This window comes from Ursus americanus, chromosome 15 (genome assembly GCF_024610735.1).
Source record: "Ursus americanus isolate L20-20 chromosome 15, mUrsAme1.1.p, whole genome shotgun sequence".
Classification (NCBI taxonomy): Eukaryota; Metazoa; Chordata; class Mammalia; order Carnivora; family Ursidae; genus Ursus; species Ursus americanus.
The window spans coordinates 28,310,728-28,320,587 of NC_142141.1; positions in this window are offsets into that span (position 1 = coordinate 28,310,728).

The following is a 9,860-nucleotide window of genomic DNA, read 5'->3' on the forward strand; positions in this document are numbered from 1 at the left end:
AAGACTAAGTAATTGAATGCAAGCCACACAGTAAATAGTGCTGCCAGGATTCAAACCTAGGCAATTTCACTCCAGAATCCACATACTTAAGCATTATGATGCAAGGATTGCCACACTAGGGTCAGTGTTAAGACCTTTTCCTATTTTATTTTAAACCTTGTTTTTTTTTTTCTTTTATGGTTAAATTCAACCTTGATCTCTTTACAAATGTTATGGACTTTAAATAGGTATATATTCCCTAATCAATTCTGGGTATGAAATCTTTGTAAAGGCAATTTAGAGATTGATTGGATATAAATATGAAGATATATTGTTTAGTTTTCTTGTACATTATTACATTTTTTTTAAAAGATTTTATTTATTCATTTGACAGAGAGACAGCCAGCGAGAGAGGGAACACAAGCAGGGGGAGTGGGAGAGGAAGAAGCAGGCTCATAGCGGAGGAGCCTGATGTGGGGCTCGATCCCAGAATGCCGGGATCACGCCTGAGCCGAAGGCAGACGCTTAACCACTGAGCCACCCAGGCGCCCCTACATTTGTTGTTTTTAAACTTAATCTGAAATTAAATCATAATGGCTAAACATTCACCATGGTAAACATGATGGCATTTCTATATGGCAGTTCCAGCAACACCAGATCTAAAGTTAGAGGTGGACAGACATATTTAATAGAGACAGATTATTGTCTTTGACACACAATTTTAATAGAGAGACTAAATGAGATGAGTATCTGACATAAAATCCTCCATAAATTGTACCTTTTTCTTAACTGTCACACTTGGTAGAACACTTTCTCTGCTCCACTTCTATTCTTCACCTGTTTAGCTGACACATAATACTCTTTTTATTTACAAATGTGGAACTCTACAATAAAATACTGTTTTTAGGAGACTGCTTAACTTCATGCCTATTTCTCAGAGTTTGGGTTAAGCAATATTAGTTAGAGTTCAACATCTTCATGAGAAATTACATGGAGCTAAGGGAAATAAAATGAAGTAAAACTGTGCTTACCGAAAGAATCAACATCTGGTAGACAGTGTAGCATTCTGAGTTTGGATGAGGAATTTATTTATGTGTTTAGTTAAATTTTTAAATTTTAAATTATCTAAAAATTAAATTAATTACATTAATTTTAACTAATTTTTTACAGTAAAATCAACTTTTTAGTGAAGTTCAATTCAAGGATTTGAGAAGGGTAGGAAACTTTGCTAGAAAATTAAGGCTAAATGTGTTTCAAATTACAGCCAGAAAGCATTCTTTAGTATGATATGGGGTATGCTATAATTCCCCCCCCCCCAATTGTCAGTGTTTATGTTTAAGGTTGATAAAAGCAGGTTGGGAAAATCTCAAGGCACCAACAATTGATAAGAATTCCTCAAGGCAGGACTGCAAAGCACAAAAGAAGGTAGTTAGAAGTTTGATGTAAGTTGGATATTTATATTAAATTTTACAACCTGATAGTCATTATTATTCCCACTGTATAAACGAGGAAACCAAGTTGTGAGATACTATGTAACTTCCCAGTGGGTCCACAGCTAGTAAGTGGTAGAGCTGGCATCTAATTCCAGGCTCTCCTTACTCAACAGTTTGAACTATTTATGCCACATTATATTGGGTTGGCCCACCAACCAACTGCATTGATCATTTAAATAAAAACAATTAATTGAACATAAATCATGTGGTATAAGTCACGATATGTTCTTGAGATGGGGAAATAAACCAAGACATTCAAGTTTCTGCCCTTAAGCAGTTCAGTTCTAGGAAAAGAGGAAGTTTCATAGGACACTTAAAAGGCGGTGTTGTCATGGTAGCAGTGGAGATATTGCACCATGGACTGAGAGGATAGATAATTTATATACTGTCTTAAATGACGAGTTGAAAATATTTCCAGGTAGGCCATAGGAAAAAATCAAACAGGACAGCTTCAGCAAGAAGGTAGCATAAAAAAATAATAACAACAAAAAACCCAAAAAAACAAAACAACTCCTGCTGGATTTCATGATTCAGTCACTACTGGTGATCTGATTTTGTATTTTCATGACTTACTAGCATTCTGTCTATAACTGGAAAATAGTGAAAACACTTCAAGGGTCATGGCATATAATTTACCTACTTGGAACCTTCCTACAATTCTCTGTGGAGAGCAATATGAAGCTATAAAATTTATCAAAAGAAATTGAGATGAACTTAAGTCATTATATAATTTTACAAAAGAAGAGGACAACAAAGAATAGAAATTAAGGGAAAATGTTTTTGGAGCTTGGATTCAAAAGAAATGTGAGAGGAGGTCTTTTTGAGAATGTTTTGAAGAAGGGTAAGGAAGGAATCACTTTGAGATTGCCTAATTTTCTCCTAGAGAGAAAATAAATTGTTTTAGTAGCAATCTGAAAAATGATAGTTTATTTAATCTTGAAAAACTGGTTCAGGATGTAAATATTGTTATTTTTCTCACTTTATAGTCAAAAAAGTTATGACAAATTAAATATATTAAATATTTTGCCTATAGTCACACATCCAGGTGGTGGCAGACATGAGTTCCAAATGTATGAATCTTTCATTCCAGTGCCCTAGTTCTTTGTATGGAGGCTTTAAGCTACATGATATTTAAGATCACATGTAGTTCAAATTATATTATTGATGAGTCTGAAAGAATTGTACCTGTGAGAACAGAGAAGAGAGATGATACTAGAGGGAGAAGATCATATCTTGTATAGATGTGGCAATTTGTTATTCAGGAGTCCTGCAAAAATAGCAGTAACAGAGGAAGAATGGGGGAGGGGGAGTTAAGCAGCAGGAATAGTTGTTACAGTTGCAGTAGCTATTGGGTGGGTGCCCACTATGTGCCATGCATTGTTTCAAATAATACATAATATCTGTTTACAATCTTTTCTTTCTGGCAGGAATTCTTATCTTTTTAGAACTGGGACTTCTTCTAACTACTAATTATTTTTATGCAGGCCTCTGGCATTTGAGATGGACAAGAAAATTTTTCCTCTTTTCAAATTCTCCCCACAAAATGACCTTTGGTGTTCTGGTTCAGTTTTAATGACAGGCAGGACATAGCTGCTCTCATCCATTTCAAACATCCATGAATTGTTATTGTTTTCTCTCTCCATTACCATTTAGACAATCAATACATGTTTAGCTTCTTTAGTAAATAAGTCAGTGATTCCAAAGCCTTCACCATTATTTGAACTCTCTCTAGTTTATGTCTTTCTGGTAAGGAGAGGAATGAAAAACACTTATATGGTTTTCCAGAAACAGCATCATTAGTTGTGTAATAGAAGGATTATCACCTTCTTTTTCATGGTACAATATCTTTTTGAATTTCACTCAAAATAATGTGCGTGTGTGTGTGTGTGTGTGTGTGTGTGTATGTGTTTGTGGGTGTGTGGATACTATCACAAAATTGTGTTTAATGCATATTACAAGTTCATCTCTTAGTAGTCATTTATTTACTTTTTCCACTTGTGTATCACTGTTTTTCCCCCCACACAGAGATGGGGGGAAAGATAAGTACTAGTATATGCTAACTACAATAGATTTCCAAAATATGCTCAAGATAAAAATAAATGGAGAAAGAATCTCCATAAGTATAAGTTTTAGGACTGAAGTAGAAAACATTAAAGCAGAAACTTAAGGATTATTTAAAACACGCAACAAACTTTTTTGCCTATGTTGACTTTATAGATTTATTAAAGGTATTGCTTTTTCTGAAATCCAAATCCTAGAGAAGCAAGGTCTTCTCAAAATGAAATGATAAGGAGGCTGTTTGGTGGCCCTTGCCTGTGAAAAGTCTAGAGTTACAAATTTTCAGTTATAAACTAAGCATGTCATAGAGTTGAAAAGTATAGTATGGGGATATAGTCAGTCATATTGTAATAATGTCGTATGGTGACTCTGCTTATCATGATGAGCATTGAGTGTATAGAATTGCTGAATCAATATGTCGTACATCTGAAACTAATGTAACATTGCATGTCAACTATACTTCAATAATAATAATAAAAATCTAGCTGTTTGGATCATGAGAGTATAATTAAGACACCACTTCTCGTATGACATTATGAATCCAAATGAAGGCAGTAGAAATACAATGAAATAAACAACTTCATGAGTATGAGCTAGAGGAACCCACACCTATAAAGATCCACTAAATCTCGTGCACTCAGGATTTTGTCTAGAGTGCGTATTCTAGAACTAAGAGTTCTGAATTCAAGATATGCATCATAATCTCTTATGGAGATTTTAATAATTTTCTCAGTCTTATTTTCAGAGAAGTGCAACATGCAAAAGCTGCTAGATCTGGAACGGAGTCTTATATCTTTGTATATACAAAGTACCACAAATGATACTATTGCAGGACTGGATCAAGAAAGAGCATTATCAACCAGGCAAGCTGCTGAATTCCTAAATGTTTACAGGGTGATTTCATTATGAATTTTCATTCTTGGCTCTGAAACAACCAGCCTACTGCATTGCGGTGAAATTTTCTCTGGCACTTATATTATGGAGGTTGGAATGAATATTTCCCATGGGTAAATACAGATTACTTTATTCCACACATTTATGAGATTGTCTTAGTATGTCAGAGTCAGACTTATATTCTTACCATTTTTCATTATTGTCAACTTTAGAACTTCAGTCAATTACAGGGCTGCATTATAATGTGTCCCTTATATCAACCTCTCAAATTGGATAGACCGACAGTTTAAACCTCTCAATTCTGACCCTAGGAAGTAAATAGATTAATAATGTGCGACAGCAATATTGAGAATGTAGAGGAAAAGTATAGCTAAACTGGGTTTTTTTCTACTAAATAATAAAGGCAACAGTAGACTGGAGGAACCTTTTCAAAGTACCATGAAAATGGTGTCGCTGTTTGAGATTGTGCAATATCAGTCACCATCACACTTTTTATCTGGGAAACTTCAGCTCATCTGTGTTCTTGAATAATTTAGGCACAATGGTATATGGTTTGCCACATATACCCATGATAATATGAATCAATTTAACAGGGAGGATAATATTTTGAATCTTTTTAGCTTCCTAGTAACTTTACATTTTAATATAACTAAATTATTATTTTTCTTATTTTTATTTCGTAAAGCTGAATTTTCCACAAATACAGAAAGTGCAGACATCAAAATGATACCATTAAATGCATAAAAAGTGTCCTTCAGGAAAGGTAATTCTGGCTGTGGCATCATAATTCTATTTTAGATTTCACTGCAGAGAAACTGGTAACCTATACTTCACTTAGTTCCGTGAATAGTGACCTTTCCTCTAAACAAATTATAATATATATTATAATACTCAATTAGTAAAGTGAGTCATAGTCTGGACTCTAGATGCAGACCTTCTGGATTCAAATTCTGGCTCTCTACTTATTTGCTCTGTGATTATGAGCAAATCACTTAATTGTTTTGGGCTTTGGTTTTTCATTTGGAAAATAAGCATGAAACAATCGTACCTTACAGGGTGTTATGAGGATTAAAAAAGCTTCTACATATAAAATGCTTAACACAATAAATAACAATAAATGTTAGTTCATGTAAGTAGTTGTAGTAGTAATACTATTACTAATGCCAGAGTTTTAATTGTTATGGAGAGGATTTCACTATTTGGACTCTATCATAGATATCATAAAATGCTGAATTTAATTGAGTTTATTTATCCTAAAATCAAGGGAAGACACATTTTGGGAAAGTGGGACCCAGAATGGAGACAAACTGTGGGAACCTTCTATTTGGATTTTTCCTTTCTGTGATTTTTGGAGAATACTTAAAATGGATCTAAATAGGAATATATATAGCTTACATTTTTATAGGTTTCAGAAAATGAAGCACAGTGTGGAAAATACAAGAACCTCAATGAAAAAAAGTAAGAACACAAAGTTATTTTGTATGTAATATAAGAAGTCCTTCGGAAAGTTCTTTTAGTTCTCAAGTTAAAGGCATGAGTACTCAGAGAGTATATTGAGAAACTCTTTCATTGAATCACATCGAGGGAAAGAAATATCAATATAAGTGGACTGCTTTATAGCGTCTGTCAATTAGTAGACTGCAGAAGATTATAGTGGGCTGCATTAGAAGTCCTTCATAAAGTTGAAGATTCTTGGTGTAGCCACTGGGTCAAAAGCTAATCTGTTTGATGTTTAGTAGTATGCTAAACAACAAAGAAAAACCTTGATCATATTTAGAGAGAACTAGAAGACAGAATAGTGCCACTTTAGAATCTAAGTGTACAACTGAAATCTACTGATGGTTGACCTGAGCAAGTTTCTGTGAATCTTACTTTATTTCCACCCAATGCCCAAGCAAATTGACATTTCAGAAATTGTGTAAAGAACCAAATTAACTTCCAACCTCCTTGAAGGTTAACCTTCATAAATATGTAATAAATAATATTTATGGAGTGCTTACTGTGTGGCAGGCACTATTCTAAATATTTTACAAAGTTAAGTCACTTTATCTCCACAACAGCCCTGCCAAGTCGATACTCTTATTCTCTCTACTCTATAGATGAGGAAACTGAGGCACATAGAAGTTAAGTCAACATCCAAAGCTTCTGTTTTCTAACTGCCTTTGAAATAAAGGAATGTGTGCTTTATCTGCTTGTTTTGGTGTCATATGAATATGAAAAGAACAAATAACAGTAATAAGAGTAACAAACATTTTCTGATTAATTGAAAAATATTGCTTATCATTTACTACTTTTTCAATCATTCTCAAAGAAGCTGGAAGGAATGAACAGCAGGAATCTTAAATGTGAATAAAAAGGCTATAGCAAATACATTTCTACATGTGGGGTTATATTGGAGTCAAGAGTGAGGAAGGAAATAAACATAAGAAAGATACAGTTTCACTTATTAAAAGGACAGTTTACACCCGTGCATGTATTTATGTGTTCCAAATTAGGCATAATTCTGAATGTTCATTTTCAAAGTAGAAGGAATCAAAAGGAAGAGTCTCTGTTATTATCTCAGGGTACAGTCATTTTACAAAGTGAAGAAAATTGTATTTTGAAATTTTGAATCTGTTTACATCTATTTCTTTAGTACTTTCATAGGAGAAAATAAATTTCCTCCTCTCCCTCAGGTGCGGGTGTAAAGCCCCCATTTTAAAGAAAAGCCGTGCAAAATTGTGATCTCTGAATCATCACTGTTGTTCTACAGTGTGAGGATCAGTTGAGACACAAAAAACTGCCAGACTACACAGCTGAGCTGTGTCAGCAATTGTGTAATTTACTTCAGGTGCCGCAGTTGAAAGCATTTTAATTGCTTGGTTTGTCTTTTGCCTTACCTCCTCACCTTTCCTCTTACCTTCTTTGTTGTGGTTCTATCCAGGTTTACTGAGCATGCTGTTCCCATGAGTTCATGCTCATTTTTTTTTAGGGTTCTGGGGAAACAACATACATATTTATAAAGTTAGGACTTCACTGCAACTTCACAGTGCCTGCATATCTAACAGTAACTTACTACCCACTTTGAAAGCCATTTCTGAAGCATGCCATTTCTGAAGATGAACCCTGTGGACCTCTCACAGGTTAGTCGCCTAACTTGGATATTCATTAAATTAAGACTTCGTCATATCTTTTTACTTTGAAATGTTAATTTTCACTTCAAGACCTCAGCCATATTATGTGCCTCTGCCTAGTTTTTAGACTGCAGCCCAATTCAAATTTGGGATTCAAACTTACTTCCTCACAATGTCTGCCTTTCTTTTTTTTTTTAATTTAAATTCAATTCATTTACATATAATACATTATTTGTTTCAGGGGTCCACGTCTGTCATTCATCAGTCTTATATAATAGCCAGTGCTCATTACAACACATACCCTCCCCCAATGCCCATCACCCAGTTACCCCATCCCTCCACCACCCTCTCCTCCAGCAACCCTCAGTTTGTTCCTATGATAAAGAGTCTCTTCTGGTTTGTCTGCCTTTTATTAATACCATATCACTCTAGCTCCCTTTTCTGTCTTGTTAACAATTCTGGATCCAACTGAGTCTCTGTCACTTTCCTTGGCTGGCATGTTTATGGCAATAGTGCAAATGTCCATTCACCTGGAAGAAAAATGTTCTTTTGCTCCCCACATTTCCCTTTTAGAATCCCCAGCTACAAATAGTACTCAGTAGAATTACTTAATGCAGTCCCGTTATATGCTTTACATGTTCCTCTATGTTAAATGCAATGAGCAATTTGTTTCTTCCATTTATTGAGTAGCTACAGTTTGCCAGACATCATGAAAGAACCTAGAGATACAATAGAGGGCTTATGCTCAAGTGGAGGAGACAGATAATAAATATGGGAATACACGATAAGCAGGCAAATTATAGATTTTGGAGAGTGATACAAAACAAACAGGGTGTTATGGTAGAGAGTATTGGAGGGTGGGGGCTCTTGATGGATGGGAGGAGTTTACTTGGTATGAGTCAGCACCAGAGAGGGCATGTCCTTTTTCTGAAAGATGAGAAGGAGCCAGCTGAGTAAAGAACTTGGGGATAACACTGTGGGCAGAAGGAACAGCAGGTGCAACAGAAAGCTTCAAGAAATTCCTTGACATTTTGAAGGAATTGAAACACTAGATGAGATTGAAGAGGTTGGAAGTCTCCTTATTACAGAGGACTATGCAGTGAATGATACAACAGGGTTTCTGTTCTTTCCGATGGTGATGATAAGCCATGATAAATTATCAACACTCTCTCCTGGGCTCTCATGAACTAAAGGCCTGCATAGGTAAAATGCTTTACCTGGGCTGGAATTTGTGGCCAAAGAGCAGTATATTTGTGTAAAAACTGGGCTATTAAGATGGTTAATTCACAACTCTAATTATTGATATTCTGTGCTTTCCAACTGAATCAAATGGACCTGGCTACCTAATATATTATGATATCCATAAAAAAAACATGGTCCTTGTAAATATAATGAATTATTTATGGGGGACTTTACAGACTTTTGATAATAAAAATTGAGTTAATGTTACTCTGTTTTCTATACTTTTATGAGAAAGGTGATTACGTTTGTTAAAATATGCGTAGTGCACTTGGTATAAATATACCTTTTACGAAGAAAGAATATACGTCTTGTTAGAATCTTGTTTAGGCCTTTATTTTAAACAGTATACTAATTTAGTCCCTATCCATAAGATGAGGAAAATATAACAAGCCTTTGAAAATCAATTTGAATACTGTTTTGCCAAATGATCATGAACATATATCAACACTTATCTGTACAGGTGGTTCTTGTACAGGAAACAGCATTATGCACACTTTGACTAAAGGTCACAAAGGAATAAATAAAGTTCTTTTTGAACTTGACAATAATTTATTGGAATGTAGCTTACTTTAAATAACAAAGTGGCAGCCTAAGCCTCAAAATTCTCAATTGTATACACTCATTTCACTGACTTGACTCATTATGGAGATAAACTGGTCCTGACTGAAAGAGAAGGAAGTTTGTGTTGAAAGATGTATTGCTCACCCCTTAGTTAATACTAGCATGAGATGGTTCTCAAGAACACTGGCCTGAATGTTTCTTATCTTTTGGGGATCCAAACAGAAGAAATCCAATAGTCAGTGATTCAAGAGTCAGTCTGATTGTCTCTCTATCTGTCTGTGTGTCTGTCTATCTAATCTATTTTAAAATTTAAGTTTAATGTAGAATTTGGGCAAATCTCAGTATAATTCTATAAGATGTATAAATTTTACCTTAAAGTGCTAGCTTTTTGGGGTTGCTTAAATTCTAATGGAGTCCCCTGTCCAATTTTGGTTTCTTATTAGATTTTTTTTCCTGCTTCTTGAGTTGAGGTTTTGTTTTTGTTTTGTTTTGTTTTTTTCCCTCACACTTTCTCTTGATG